Source organism: Cydia pomonella, chromosome 3, assembly GCF_033807575.1.
Source record: "Cydia pomonella isolate Wapato2018A chromosome 3, ilCydPomo1, whole genome shotgun sequence".
Taxonomy (NCBI): Eukaryota; Metazoa; Arthropoda; class Insecta; order Lepidoptera; family Tortricidae; genus Cydia; species Cydia pomonella.
Window position 1 is genome coordinate 4695431 of NC_084705.1, and position 17341 is coordinate 4712771.

The 17341-nt window shown below is 35.7% G+C and overlaps 2 long non-coding RNA genes across 2 annotated transcripts; both read right to left on the minus strand.

Annotated features, from left to right (window-relative positions):
• Positions 1–331: 331 nt before the first annotated feature.
• Positions 332–4752, minus strand: LOC133515860 (uncharacterized). Its single transcript, XR_009799102.1, has 2 exons — positions 3690–4752; positions 332–2882 (listed from the first exon to the last, which is right to left on the minus strand). It is a non-coding gene; the product is annotated as an uncharacterized LOC133515860 (long non-coding RNA).
• Positions 4753–6461: 1709 nt separating this feature from the next.
• Positions 6462–11448, minus strand: LOC133515861 (uncharacterized). The gene is made up of 2 exons (XR_009799103.1): positions 8852–11448; positions 6462–8165 (listed from the first exon to the last, which is right to left on the minus strand). It is a non-coding gene; the product is annotated as an uncharacterized LOC133515861 (long non-coding RNA).
• Positions 11449–17341: the final 5893 nt, after the last annotated feature.

Here is a 17341-nt window from a genome sequence, read left to right on the forward strand (position 1 = left end):
TTTCCGAAATGATGTTAGGGATTTTTGGCATATAATGCGTTTTTGTTGATGTTATTTCAAATTGTTGATTTCAGCTCTCATATGCCGCGTTTTTCTAAATAGTTACCTCGTAGGCAGATCCGCGTTCCGGTATACAAGCATTTAATAGTTATTACTCTTAATTAACTCTCTCTCAATTCGGTTAGAGTGAGATTCCCTCAATGAGTTGAACAGTAAAAGTAACAAAAAAAAACAAATGCTAATTGTAGTAAAAAAATTGTTTAATTAAGTCTTATACTTACCTGTTTATTAAGTTCCTCTTAAAAAGAAACAAACACAGTCAGAACTTTAACAAAATAAATAAATATTATAGGACATTATTACACAAATTGACTAAGTCCCACAGTAAGCTCAATAAGGCTTGTGTTGAGGGTACTTAGACAACGATATATATAATATATAAATATTTATAAATACTTAAATACATAGAAAACACCAATGACTCAGAAACAAATATCCATGCTCATCACACGAATAAATGCCCTTACCAGGATTTGAACCCGGGACCATCGGCTTCATAGGCAGGGTCACTACTCACGAGGCCAGACCGGTCGTCGAAAAGGGTCCAGAATACAGAAACATTAATATAACTCAAACAATATCATACTCGTAATATCGTGGAATGTGCAATTGTTTTTCACATTTTATATCGTCTATACAATTTAGGAGCCACATGATAATGACCCAGATTGGCACCAAGAGGTTTTCAATCATCAAAATCAAGAAAGCAACCCCTACATTTCATTCTACGTTTAATACCTTGCTTACTTTCATTATATAAACATGCTTAAAAACTAAATTTCACAGTTTAATATAGATTCCATCTCGAATAACAAAATTAGGTGCTGCATGATTGTGATCAATATCACCACGTAGTACGTGACCATCTTTAGTAGCGAGGAACTGGCTCCTGCATGTACTGTGCGTAGTACATTGCCAAGATATAGTGTTTTTTCTTACTTTTTTGGAGCAAAATGTATAGCCATTAAGAATCGCTGTCTGCTTCCCTCTACTATTTCTTGCCACATACACTGCAAAGATATAATGATATATTTAAGAGGAGGTTGATTTTGTACCTGTATATTGCGATTTGGGGCGGTCTTTTAAAATTACTGTGTATTATAATAATTAACATAAGGAAAAATTGCGGAGCCCGTTGCGGATAGCTTTATGCAATAAAAATAGTGATTTTTTAATTATAATATATATTCAATACAATAATTTATTTCAGAAAATAAGTCCATATAAAATTCAATTCAAAATAAAATGAGTAATATAAAAATATGAATCAAGATTCAAATTAAATATTTTAGTAACAATAGGTGAATTCTTAAGAAACTATGTTAGTAAATAAATTGGTAAAATTAATTGAAACTACAGCTACAGTTACATATTATCATAAAATCCGTAAAAATTAAAAAAAAAAACACTGTGCCATCGATCTGAATCCATCGCCGCAGTATCGGTGAGTTCCACCTCTCGGTCAGCGTTAAATGTATATGTAAAAGGTATTTATATGTACGATTCTTATATACATTTATCTTATTATACATTAATAGACATTCAGTTATAATTATAAATATATGGCTCTACAATTTAAGGTGATTCTCGTTAGTAAAATTATTATGTCCATACCTCCCTTATTCCACAATGTACTATTAATATACCTGATACGTAGGAGTGAATTCTCCTCCGCAATTCAACTAATAGTTGTAGAATATATTATAATTCCCTCCGAAATGAAACGTTCTAACTATCATAATTCCCTTCGAAATAAACGCCATTAACATATTCACCGCTGCGCTACGGACGTAGCGCTACGCGTAGCCCATAACATGGGTTTCCCGGTATGTAGCGGATATACTTCGTAGAGGCAAAACGACACTTGCGCTGAATGTAAAAAATGATTTAGAATAACTTAGTTTTACGGTATTTTGCGGGAGGAGGAGCCTTAAAATAGAATCCATCGCGAATAACAAAATTAGGTGGTGCATGATTGTGATCAATATCACCACGTAGTACGTGACCATCTTTAGTAGCGAGGAACTGGCTCCTGCATGTACTGTGCGTAGTACATTGCCAAGATATAGTGCTTTTTCTTACTTTTTTGGAGCAAAACGTATAGCCATTAAGAATCGCTGTCTGCTTCCCTCTACTATTTCTTGCCACATACACTGCAAAGAGATAAAGATAAATTTAAGAGGAGGTTGCCTTTGTACCTGTAGTCTGAGATTTGGGGCAGTTCTTTAAAATTACTTTCTATTATAATAATTAACATAAGGAAAAACGACGAAGCCTGTTGTGGATAGCATTATGCAGCTATATCTTATAAAACAGTATTTATTTTCTTAATATGTTCAATTCAATTCAATATTTTATTTCAGAAAATACATCCATATAAAATTAAATTCAGAATAAAATGACTAACATAAAAATAAAAAAAACAATTATTTCTTTTCTGTTTAAAGCGGGATATACAGTGAAATTTATACATTTGTTATGAATGCGTATGTAATAGACAAGATAAAGATATTTTAATACAATGAGTGAGCGTAGCAATAATTTTTAGATACGACTATTTAATTTAAGGATACTATCATAAATCTTAGATACTTTCTGATATACACCATTGCGTATAACAAAATTGAGAGCCTCGTGGTTATGTTCTAAATTTGCACGAAGAATCTTGCCGTCCTGGGTGGTGAGTTGGCTCCTACAGTGTTTGTGTGTATGTGTGCACCGCCACGACACTGATTTTAGGCTTGAGTTCGCGCCTGTGTTGTAGAATTTGTAGCCGTTAACTACAACCAACTCCTTGCCTTTTGTATCTTTTGCCCATATCACTGGAAGAGTATTCAAATTAAAAATTCAATTAGTACGTATGACAGGTGACAAGCAAAAGTCACTAATGACCACCAAAAGTTCATAGGCACAATTAACCATATTACTACGAAAACACGGTTGATTATTGTTAAATATTTTTTTAGTAATTAGTGAGTTTTGCTTGTCACCTGACGGTATACTTGTGATAAAAAACAACAAATAAATCTATGGCAGTGTATCAAGAACATTCGTCGGGAATCTAAAAATTAATTTGGATTTCCTATCTCGCTCTATAGTAAAAGAATTTAACTGGTAGAAATCAATTTCTCGTGTAATAGTGTCACATATTTACTTCAAAGTTCATTGTCTTTAAGATACTTGGCATCAAAGTTGAACAATTTTAGGCCAAAAAACTGGTTTACTGGCCATAACTTTTCTGTTAATTAATTTAAAATTAAAATCTCTTACCAATCTTCAGAGACATCTAAGACGAACCCAAATGTGTAGATTTCGTATGTGTAAAATCCTTAACAGCAATCGCGTAACGAAAAAAGTGTTTTTTACACTATGTTTAAAAAATAAGTGTTCCTTCCTTTGAAAATCCAGCAGACCAGAATGGAGATAAAAGATTAAAGAACCGATAGCCGTTTGTCTTATAATTCTATCTATAGTGCAAATGTAGGAGACTCAAAACTAGTCAAAACTCGATGTAAACCGCGGGGAGCCCCTTAATTATACAACTTGCATACTGTCTTCAATATAGGTTATATACATATACCTATAGTGAGTTATAATATACCTACCTATTAACTACTACTAATACTAACCTGAAATATTTTATTTTAAGTAATATAATATACTACGTATACAATGTAATGGAAGCTAATGTCACATAAAACCCAGGAGAGCGGTGCGTCATTGTGCACCTTATCGGAATGCAACAAGGTTGATATTGGGCTGGAGCCGCGCTCAGTTGTTGACGCTTTAGGGGTTCTTTGACCGTGGGTTAAACTCTGAGATAAACCCCATCCCTTATAATAAACTTATGAGCGGAATGGTTATGGTTAAGGTTTGCACGAATAATCTGGCGCTCTGGAGTGGCCAAGAAACGGCTCTTGCATTTCTGATAGGTGTTCGTGCACCTCCAAGACACAGTGTTTCGTCGTATCGCGTTTTTGCAGAAGGAATATCCGTTGACTACAACCATCTCATTGCCTTTCTTGTTTTTCGTCCATATTACTGTAATAAACAAGCAGAAGTGTGTTTATGTTTAGCTATGATAGTGAAATAATTAATATTTAATGAAGTTTGTTTGTATAAAAATAAAACACGAGACAAGGAAAAGATGTATAAGGAATTGTCAGAGGGCCTATTATTCGACACAATAGGTATGATATACAGGGATGTTATTCGAATTTATGCTCGTAACATGGGAAAATGCGTATGTAGCGAAAAGCAACTACGGACTGAGCGCCCGCCTGGCGGGTTGCTGGCAGTGAATGCGTTAAAGAAAGAAATTAATGGACATTGTACGTTGCTACTATATTCAGTTACTGTGTCAAACTTTAGTTTTTAAGGGATGACCTCGGTATTGCGGCAATTTTTCTGTTTGTAGATACCTAACTGTTGAATTTAACAAAATAAATAAAGCAGTTACAATCAATATGCCATTTTAATGACTAGAACACATTCACAAGTTCACAACACCGTATATAAGTAGAGTATTAAGTATGGAAAATTAGACATTCAATCAAATGATACCTTGATAGAATTTCTAACAGTTCCTCATACAAAAGAAGGTTATGTAAAACATTGTATTCCATATAAATTACTTTTATCTACCTGAGTAATCCTAATATTTGCTATAATTATTATACCAAATATTAACATTACGTACAAAATGATTGATTAGGTATGTTATGCTTGGGCTCTCTCATATTAAGTAAACGTGACTAGATTAAAAAATAATTTGTAAATCGTACAAAAAAACTGGAGATCTTGTATTAACCTAGTTTATGAAAAAAATATTGGAAACATAATTTCACTATCATCCACACTTTAAAAACAAACAGATTGTGCACTTATCCCACCCTTAGTGTTAGAGAATAGCTAGTCAGTAGAACTAGTAACCATAGATGGGACAAAGTAGATAGCTAGTACTTATCCTTATATCCTTATTTCTGTTCTCTGTTTATACCAGTAGAACCAGTGGCTATTGTTGGTCTAAAGGTCTATAAAACATCCCATTTATTTATACCCCTATTGTTAGCGTCTAGTAGGCTCACCTTGACCACTGGCCGTGCAAGTCTAGGATACTGAGGTGTACTTTCGTCGCTTGCGACAATAGAAACAGTAGCTATTGTAGGTCCGAAGGTCGAGCAAAGACCCCATTCCTTATAAAAAATGTAGGAGGTTTATGTCCATGTAACAGATTTGCTCGTATTATATCCCTAGTGTTAGCGACTAATAGGCGAGCCCTGCACTGCCCGCCGGCCGTGCAAGTCCAAGAGGCCGTATCGTTCTTCCGCCGCTTGTGGCAGTAAAACGTGTAGCCGTTGATGATGAGGATCTCTTTGCCGCGGGCGTTGCAGGTCCACATCACTGGAAATGAGGTAAAGTTAATTTCTTTTTTTTTTTATAGGACGTTATTACACAAATTGACTAAGTCCCACAGTAAGCTCAATAAGGCTTGTATTGAGGGTACTTAGACAACGATATATATATATATATATACTTAGGTACTTCTTATTTTCTAAGCTTTTAATCGGCGATGTACAAATGTTATATCGTACCCTTGACTGAGGTTAAAACTTGTAAAGCTATTGACAATTAATATAAATACTGGACAATTAATTAATATAAATATTTAGGACCAGGGTATGTTAAACTATGCCCAAAAAAGATGTTCCTATGGGCACTGTGAATGTCATCTCACTTTGTGTGGTGGGGCAAAACACAGCGTATACCGTTGCCATTCCAGACCTAGAGCAGAGCCCAACTGGGGAAGTACCTCCTTATAGAAAACCGCAGCCACATAACACTAGACTCTACTCATAGTGTTGTGTTCTTGCCGGTAAGGTAGCCAGAGCGTAACGAAAGTGCGGTGTTTTAGGGTAGGCATCGCGCATGTAACACCTCTGGAATTGCACGCGTCCATAGTATATGTATACTTGTTTGCCACTGACGTATAAAACAGATAAGAAGTAATGAAAGATAATTTTAAACACCAAACAGCTTCGAGCAACACCGGGAAGGCGGACGGCATTCATACTATTTCCCCTCTGCCGAAGCATAGGTACAACTGTACCTATGGCGGTGCATGTTGTGACTCGTCCGTACACACAAAGAGATCGAGGTGTGCAAGATTTGTCTTTGACATGTGTTCATTTTCTATGTATTTGTGTCGTCATTACAGATTGGATTTTGTATGTAGTGAGTGAGAAGTGCAACTGTGTGCACGTTCCCCCCCCCCCCCCCCCCGCAAAAAATGGCAGAATGATTTGTTCGGTAAGATATCGCTTAGGCTCCTCCCTTCTGACGTGTCGGAAGCTGGAGTTGCTCGAAGCCAAGCAGTTATGAATTTCAAAATATATGGCATTTTATACGTAAAAAGCAGCTTTATTTTTACAACTCCACAAAACAGTAGGTAGGTACATCGTATAAACACAATCTCACAAACCAGTTCACAATTTCAAATAGACTCCATTTCGTATAATATACTTGGGAGCAGCATGCTCATGTTCTAAATTCGCATATATCAATTTCCTGTCAACGGTTGTAACCACTTTAGCCTTGCACTTGGACCCGGACGTGCAGAGCCAGGCCACACTGGACTTCATATGCCTCTGCAGGTAGAAGCTGAAACCGTTAACAAGGCACAGCTCCTTGCCTCTCACGTTGCTTATGTAGGTCACTGAAATATAAAGATTATTAAAACAAATCGAATATACTGTGGAGAATATCCCGGTTATTTGATATATCTATCAGAACCAAGAAACAAGGATCTTCATGATGAAACTGCTTAAACGTCCACCCTCACTTTGGCCATGATCTTTGGTTCACAACCCTTAATTAATAGATTACCTTGATCTAGTTGAGCTTTTTCCTCAATATATCAAACTACGAATTTATCATTGCTGGCGTAATAAAATTCAAAATTACCTCTATTCTCCAGAATAAAACGAGATGGAAAGAAATTACATTATTTATTACAAATATATAACGGTCAGTTACTTAGCTTCATAGCCTTCCGTAACTATGATATTCAACAAAATTAAACATAACAACTATATTTTAAGATAATAGCCCTTACTTATAACAAAATGCGGAGCTGCATGCGTATGATTCAACATGGACTTCATAAACTTGTTGGTGAATGCATTCGTGATGACTCTTGCCTTGCAGTTGCAGTGGTTAGTGCATCTCCACTCGATGGTGGTTACAGCCCGACGCTTGAGGAAGAAGGAGTAGCCATTGACTATCATCATGTCATTTCCTCGACGGGATTTTGTCCATAGTACTGAAGATATTTAGAATAGTATGATAGATTTCTACAGAGAAACGTAAAAAGACTTGGATAGACCACCAAGCCTATCGAAGATGAAAGTACATCGATGAACGCCAAACGAAAAGACAGCATGTATCGGGGTGACAGATGCTAGGAAATGTCACGTAACTATTTCCATACCTTATTTAAGTAGGCGTTTTCTATCATCGATTATCATCTTGGCTAGTTGCCTGAGATTAGAAGAGAAGTAAGAGATTATTTACCTAGAAGGCAAATTTAAATCAGTACCTATATCCCATTTTCCTAAAAAAAAAACTATTGTAATCGAATATATTTAAGGTCTAGTAGAATTGTAAACTTCTTGAAACACCCGCCACTCGGTATAACAAAAAAAAGTTAAAGCATGTACTAAAATTATTACAGAAATTGTCTGCTCTGTGATTGGCGGCAAATCTGTGAACGTCTTAACTAGCCACTTTGATAATTATATGTTTGAATATTCAGAAAAAATAAATAAATTTACGTTGAAACGCATATTTTATTTTAACAATCGTATAAAATTATTATATCTTCGAATAATAACCGTCTCTTATAAGGAAGTTGGGCGGCGAATGCGTATGACCGAGCATACTCCTAACGATTTCTTTGGTCAAGGGATTGCAGACAACCTTGGCATCACAGGACGGGTATCTAGTACATCGCCACTCCATGGAAGAATTCAGCTGCCGTTTGAGGTAGAAAGAGTAACGGTTCACAATTAGCTTGTCTTTTTCACGCACGGTCTTTGTCCATATGACTAAAAAAAGATAACATGATAGATGGAACAAATGAGCCTTTCCATCACAGAAAGGTCCTTAAGCTTCATGTGCATAAGGAACCATTCCAACAGAGAACGGTCCTTTTGCTCCATGTGCATAAGCTTCCTGCCGGAAAACCACTTATGTATTATCCGATAGGATGATATACGTATTAAATTAAGACATAATTATTATTTAAGTGTAAGTACTAGACAAGCAATTTGTGTTTCTGTGTCAATGAAAATTTGTCGTCTACACAGGCAAATCATGTAGTGATAAGAAATAAAACTCTTGCTAATAATACCTATAATTGTCCCGCCTTACACAACTTTCTCATAGTTTGTTAACATAGATCTTTCAGCGGGTATAAGTCACCAATTTTCACAACAAATTCTGGCATGGTAAGCTATATATATGCTGAACAAGATAATAAAACGCAAATCAAAACAAGTCAATGAAGAATCATAGGTACCTACTTTAAAGACAATTAAAAATACAGTTTAAAAAATCATAGGTGTAAAAATTTACGCTGTTGTTGACACAAATTTAATTCATGTAAGATATATGTACAAATCCTGCCCAACAATGACGTTTATGACACGTAAACATACAAATAAGAGCATCATCAACAACAACAAACACAACCAATATATACCTCAATTAACTTACTTCAGAATTCACTTACTTATTTTTATAAAACACCCATCCTTTATTACAAATTTAGGCGCTTCATGTCCATGATTGATCATAACTCTAACAAATTCCCCCGTGAGAGTGTTCGTTATGACCCTGGCCATGCAGCTGGGGTATTTGGTGCAGCGCCACTCTGTTGTTGACATGGTGTTGCGTCGGTTGAAGAAAGGGTAACTTGCGACCACCAGCAGGGGATTCCCGCGTTTCGATTTTACGTACATCACTGAAACATTAAAAATATATGAGTCTAATTACTTTGATCATAAGTATAAAATAATACTGCTGAATGACTTTTAATACTGATGTGTGCTAAATATATACATAATTGTTTACCAACGCCAGCGCTTAGCCAAAGTTGATTTTGAAATAAAAATAAGGGAATATTATTGGGCCACGGTTTACAAAAGAAACAAAATTAAACACAATCCTTTTTTGAAAAGTAGGCTATCTCTCATTGTAAGTATTACATTTATAACCTAGCTTAATGAAACACCCGTTTTGATAACTTGATAAAAATAAATTACTTTAGCTTTCACTTTATTACAAAACAAAAACTGTAAGTTATAAGTACTCTTCTTATAAGTATAATAAAGATTAAGTAAAGTTAAAAAAATATCCTTTGATTAGTTTAAATTGTGACGGTGAATTTCCTCGTGTCCTATGGCCGGATGATGCGAGCTTTACAGTGGAGTTTCCAACCTCCCGTGCTGCAGCGCTACTCCTGAGTCATCTGACTGCATATGCTTATGTATTTATATATGTCTTTTTGTATTTCTTATATACACACACCACACCACACCACACCACACACCACACCACACCACACCACCACACCACACCACACCACACCACACCACACCACACCACACCACACCACACCACACCACACCACACCACACCACACCACACCACACCACACACCACACTGTAATTGTGTATGTGAATGTAGGCTTTATAACGTTTTAGCAACACCTACTTTTTCGATCAACTTCTATATTTCCGCTTCCCAAAGGTTGTCTGGAAGAGATCGCTCTTTAGCGATAAGACCGCCTGTTGTCTGCCTCTACATTTAGTCTTTTTTTTCTTGTGTCTTTTCACTGAGGCATGCCAATAAAGGGTATTCTATCTATCTATCTATCTGCTTTCGTAAAACGTGTAACCATCTATGCTCATGGTGAAGAAACCGCCGCTGTTTCTAGCCCAAATTACTGTAAGATAACTAACATACTCGTAGTTGTAGCTCCAAAGTCAACAAAAGATTTCCTTTGGCAGTATTGGTCCTTAGAATTATGACACAAGGATGGATTTAAGAAATGGAGTCACCAAGATTATTGATGTACATTTTCAAGGGGCTCTCAACTTTATCTTGATATCTATATCGTTTAAGCTACTAGGCCAAGTTTGGTATCGTTTTCGTATATATCGAGGATGCCTAAATCATTTATGAGTTTGATTGACACCATTCCGCAGTAAAAACATATAAAATATGAAAAAAAACAACATTTTATTTTATTTCTCTTCACACTTAAACCACTATTTAAAGTTTTTGTCTTAATTAAACTTTTCAATAAACATTTAGCGTGTTAGCGAAAAGAACCCGTCTTTTGTCATTTAAAAGAATGAGTTTTCGTATTCACGGAAAGTTCCAATTCTTTTGTTCCAGTTCAAGTTTTCGTGGATCCTTTCCCGTGGGTAATACTGAAAGTTTCTGGAATGAGCCATTTAGAGGTCACACAATGAAAATATTTGTTGAAAATATAACATATTGTCTATTTTTAGATACAATTTGTTCGGTGATAATTTGTATTTTAGGAATGCTGTTTGAAACTTATGTCAGGGATTTTTTTAAAGTTCCAGGAACTTTCAGGTTTCAATTTGTAACAAACTCCATGCCTAATAATACGATTAGGTGCAGGATGTCCATGTTGCGCGCTCCATTCAACAAACCTACTGTACATAATATACGATAGAACGTAGGTATACATACTTGAACATCTCGATACCATTGATACTATATTTTGCGATAAATGCCATCCCTAATAATATATTTAGGTGGAGGATGTCCGTGTTGCGTGCAGGACCGGCGTGTGGAGATTTCCCTCCTGTTTCTTTTTGACCCACATCGCTAAAAAACAAAAACATACATTTTATAAGTCTGGTTTTTCTGGTTTTCAAGATAAATGTTTATTAGTAGGGTAGTTGGTAATTAAAAAAAAAAAAGTTTGATTATCTCGAAAACCACGAAACTTTTACTAAAATTATAAACCCAAGAAAATGATAGGTTAGAAGGTTGTCAATTAATTACCGGACCCCCCGGTATATTTTGATGGGACATTAGATACCATTGATACTAAATAAATAAATAAATAAATATTATAGGACATTATTACACAAATTGACTAAGTCCCACAGTAAGCTCAATAAGGCTTGTGTTGAGGGTACTTAGACAACGATATATATAATATATAAATATTTAAAAATACTTAAATACATAGAAAACACCCATGACTCAGGAACAAATATCCATGCTCATCACACGAATAAATGCCCTTACCAGGATTTGAACCCGGGACCATCGGCTTCATAGGCATATAGTTTTGACGACCGGTCTGGCCTAGTGGGTAGTGACCCACGAGGCCAGACCGGTCGTCAAAACTATATTTTGTGATATAATCCATCCCTAATAATGTACTTAGGTTTAGGATGTCTGTGTTCTGCGTAGAACCGGTGTGTGGATATTTCTTTCAGGTGTGTAACGTAGACACGCGCAGAACATATGTTATTGGCTGTGCATCGCCACTCAACCAGTCTACTACTGCTACGCTTTCGGTAAAACGTGTAGCCTTGGAGTAGTAGGAGCTCGTTGCCTCTTGAATTCTTGATCCATATCGCTAAAAAAAATCAACTTTAATACACAATACATAAGTGTGATGACACCTTGTGAAATCATAAAAAAAAGTTAGTGTAGGACCGCGTAGTGGCAACATATTGAACATGTAGGTATGTTTGCGACCTGATCTCCAGTAATAAAAGATAAACCATATAATTACGTCTTTATTAAGTATTAAATTCTAAAGAAGATGCTATATTTAACACAAAATCTTGGAGCCTCTTGAAAATCGAATTGAATTTATGTGCGGTGTATGTACATTCAGGCGCGACATCTCGCGCCGCATGTACAGTCAGCGTCAAATACTTCGTAGCAGTCAAAGTAGCCAAATAGTTCGTTACACCATATATTTAGTATGGTGTACCGAACTATTTGGCCACTTTGACTGCTACGAAGTATTTGACGCTGACTGTACAGTGTTATTGTTTGGATTGGAGTTCCTCTCTCTGGATGTAGAACACATAACCGTTTGATCTGCATGCTATAGTTTAGTGATCTACCTACAAGACCAGTAATAAAACAGACGTCAATGCAAACGGTCGTTTTACTTGCTATCGCTCCCGGTCCTCATATCGTATCGCTCCTCATCGCCAGATGATAGATATGGAATGGGTTACATTCTAAAGAAGCCGATCTTTAACATGGAACCTCGGAGCCTCATGACAATGGTCCATAGCTCGGTTGACTTGGAACTCTCCGACCACAGCACAATATCGAGCTCCGTACACAACCACCGTTTGGATTTCAGCTGCTCTCTCTTTCTGTAGTACGGTAGCCGTTACGTTCTGAAGAAGACCCCATCTTTAACATAGAATTTCGGGGCCTCATGACAATGTTCCAACGTAGCTCGGATGAGTTTGAGGTCATGTGTGGTGTACACCAAGGCACGACATTTTGCTCCGTACGTACATAGCCAACGTTTGGACTTTACCTGTTCTCTCTGGATGTAAAATGTGTAGCCGTCGATGATACAAATCCTTTTACCGTTTTTATTTTTCGCCCAGCTTACTGAAAGTAAAAACAAATTATAGGTATTTATCCTGACAGTGTGATTGGTGTCTTCATTTTATATATTTTTTGCCAGTTCATTATAATTAGTTCGAAACAATTCTAAACAGCAAGTAAATATTGCAGATCCATTGTGTATTTTTAGATGAACAAGCTATATTTAGATAAGAAAGCAGCCAAGAAAATATCATTATGGGAATAACATAAAGATAATTAAATGTTAAAACTATAAAACAATTTATTTAATACACCTCATATGTACTAATAAGGTATGAGGTGTAATAAATACCATATAATGTTACATATAATATTTGTTTGTGTGTTGTTTTCACATATAAAAAATAAAACACACATGAAGTCATGAACACAACCATTTTTAATAAACGATATAAGATGTGTATAGTTTAACACAATATAACAAAATGCAAGTGTTTATTGATAAAATTGAATGATTAGAGCACAAAAAAATGAACTCACCCATAGTCCCACGCCACGAGGCACTTGTGTCTAAATGCCACACCGATAATGACATAAGTGCATAAAACAATCCTCTATATAACCCAAAATCATAAGGCATAATAACGTGAAAAGGATACTTTTTAGGGTTCCGTAGTCAACTAAGATTCATAAAGCCTTATGTAGTTTCGCCGTCTCCGTTTGTCCGTCCGTACGCGGCTTTGTTCCGGGATCGTCAGAGCTAGAAAGCTGCAATTTGGCATAAATATGTAGATCATGCATGGCGACAAAAACTACATTTTTTTTTCATACAAAATGTTTTTTTTTTATTGCTTCGACTCCATAGTGTGGGGTATCGTAGGTCTTTAAAAACGTATAAGGCTCTCAAAAAACCATTTAAAAAGTGAAAGAAAAAAAAAGAAGGAAAAAAATGTGTCTCTCCACTCACTCTAACTTTTCAATCGTGGGATTCATGGGTCCAAAAATATGAAAAAAAAGTCGTAAAATAAAAGCTTAAATACTTTCAATGATAACTATGGCGATCATGATCGGTTCAGCCGTTTTTGAGTCATTGCAAAAAGTCTTCTCTTAGTAAAAAGACGTACAAAGCGCTGCCAAAGGGACTACCTTCGCGAAGGTACTCCCTTACGCTTGTAATGTACATGACACTTACTAATAGCCCCCGTTCAGCCAATTTTGACAGAATGGTAACTACGGAACCCTACACTGAGCATGGCCCGACATGCTCTTGGCCGATTTTTAACAATTATGATTCGGCATTGACCATACCATGGCAAAATAGTGAATAAGTATAATCTGTGGTAGCGTCTAAAATATAGAATTTAATCCTGTAGCTGTATTGTGACAACGCATCAACAATTGAACCACACGACAGCTCAAGAACATATTTTTTTTATTACCGAATTAAATGAATTAAATGATAGGTTATTTTGTGTTTTGGTTTTAGTAAGGGTTTTTGTCAAGTGGGTCTAAAAAACTTTAAAAAACACATTGTCATACCGAGACTTAGTAAGACACAGACTTTCATAAATGAGATCGAAAGTAAGTTATTAATAATAACTTACTTATTATCATAAGTATTCGTGTTTCTTACATTCATAGTATAAAACAGGTACAGTATAAATTTGGGATCGACTAACAATATACTATTTAAGTATTAAGCTAAATTTAAGGCATCCACACACTGGTAGTAGATATTCAATGTAAAATAAATAGCGACTTTCTTCGCGCTTAAATTATAATTGCATTTAAATACCTACATATACAATACATACATACTCCCACTTACACAAGAAATGCTGTACGTATTTGCGAAAGTTGTCTCAAAATAACAGAAAATCACCCCATTATTGGGTCAATATGAGAAAAACAATATTCGGGAAGGTTTTGCTCTCATATATAACAAAATAAAGAATATAATCTTCACTTATACCTACATATTTAAAATATTGCGCTTTACATGCGCAGTAACTGACAGTTCTAAAAAAATACAACAAAATAATTGGTTTAGAACCATCAAGCTCAATCCCGATAAATTTAGCACTTTGTGCTACTGGCGTGTCGGTTTACTATAATATATTTATAAGACAACAGTTGTTCCCTTTTTTTTGCTTTGCCTCCTTGGCATTCGTGGCCTCTCATTTCACTTGTTTCATTATTACACAAATTGACTAAGACCAACAGTAAGCTCAATAAGGCTTGTGTTGTGAGTATTTATACAACGATATATATAATAAATAAATACTTAAATACATAGAAAACACCCATGACGCAGGAACAAATAAGCAAGTTCTAAAACACCATATCATAAAATATTTTTATTATATCGCATATAAAAACGGGTACAAATATAATGACCACCAAAAAATACTTTGGTACTCTAATTTAAAAAAATCTCTTACCAAAAAAATATACTAAACACAAAAAGCTGTTAATCACGACTGCACTTCATGTATTCAAACACCAAATATAATGAATGATCACCAAATCTTGAAGACTAAATGAATGCGATATTTTCACCTAAATGAACCACTATTCTTACCACACTTAAATCGACCGGGATATAGACCGTGATTACCTTTTATATTGTTTGGATTGAGCTCCCGATATTTCGACGCAGTTACATGCATCTTGTTGACGGTTGACGGGTAACTGGAGATAGCGGGTGGGTGTCAAAGTTGTGTAGACCGCGCTCGCGCTCGGTCTACCCTCATTGGTGCGCGTCGGCTGCGTTCGCTTTCAATGTTACCACTGGTCGCGTCCACACTTGTTAGTCTATCTAAGCACACCTCACTCACAGTGTCACTACGCGTGTTTGATTCGGATATCAATGGTTTTTTACACAAACAAATCACAGGGTTCCACACATTTGACAATTTAAACCCATCTTCACGATTGAAATTTCTGTATTTATGAATTTCAATTCATAATTCTGTCGAAATAACCTTCGGACTATGCAACTCGATCCAGTGATTTGTACCCGACTCAAGCTCAAGCATATCGGGACTATCGGGAGCTCAATCAAAACAATATAAAAGGTAATCACGGTTTATATCCCGGTCGATTTAAGTGTAGTGAAACCAACCGTGAATCATTCAAAACTGTCACTATTCTTACCATAAAATGTGTATATATTATCAAATAAAGTAAAATTATTCTCATAGAACCGAACTGTTTTCAGAAAAGTAGATAAGATTAGGTTAGAACTGCGACCCTTACAGAAAAGAAATGCTATTAGAAAAGTGGGTTAGGTTAGGTTTGAATTGCGATCGTCACAGAACCGTCACAGAAAAGTGGGTTAGGTTAAGTCAGAACTGCGACTCTTACAGAAAAGAAATGCTACTAGAAAAGTGGGTCAGGTTAGGTTAGAACTGATCTGTAAGAATCATTTCACATTAAAATGGAGTTTTAATTTTGGTGATTCTCTACTGTTTATGGTGGTAAGTGTTTTTTAAATGTTATTTTTACTATATCTGGTGATCAGTTAAATAACAGGCTATAAAAATTATGAAAATACAATGACTTAGTGGGACTTGTCAACCATAATGTTAAATGATAAAGTTTTAGATAAATGATGACAGATGACTCCAAACAATGAAACCCACTCGTCGTTCATGCGTATTAATGACGCTGCACGCTGGCGCGACTGTTCATAAGTTTTCTGTGGATACTCGTATTTTATATGAATCATTTAGGCCCGTTTCGTTTTAACATAAAAACCATTAACAATTTCAAAAGTAGGTGGTAAATGACAGTGGTCTAATGTGGCACGAATGACATCCCGATCGTGCGAAGTGTAAAACTGGGCGTGACATTTTGCCGAAGTGGAGCAGACCCAGCGCATGGTTGTCTTACTCTGTCGGTGGTAGCGAAACGTAAACCCGTTTATGATGCCCATCTCCCTGCCTTTGGCGCTTTTGGTCCAAAATACTGAAATTTTATACATAGCTAGTCAATAAAAGTTAACTTTGTTTATTTAGTAGTAAATTAGCCTTTCTTGAAATTCGAGGAAGTATTGAGTGCGCTTGACGGGCGAAAAATATTTGTACAACAAACGTACCAAAAATACTCATATCACAGTGAATTTGGATTTTATTAGAACAGAAATGTACACTTGGCAGATATTAAATTTCTATATACTAGTCAATTACAAGGTTCAAACGCGACACAACAATTAATTGAATAAAAAATAGTTACATAATTGAGAACCGTTTTAAACCTATGTATTAATTTCATACATACTTTTTATTCAACAAATAAAATAATCTTATTTAGCATATGATAAAACAATGACTTCACTAGACTATGACATATTTAATAATAACAGTTGGAGGCGTGCAGTGCAACATGGCATTTGTCATGCCTGCCTTATAATCATTTTAGCGCAGCACGCCCAGCGCGGAACGAAAGCTGTCCCATTATATTAACAAAATCCAGTCCAAAATTATAGTCAGTCCAGATCTCTAAATTTATATACTTATGTGGATTAAACTTGGATATGTTCACCTCCTAATAGGTAATAAGTCTAAATAACGTTACGAAGTCAAAAATTGTGTTACCATTTAAATGTCACTTAGAATAATAAAAAAATGCACAGGAAAAAAACGT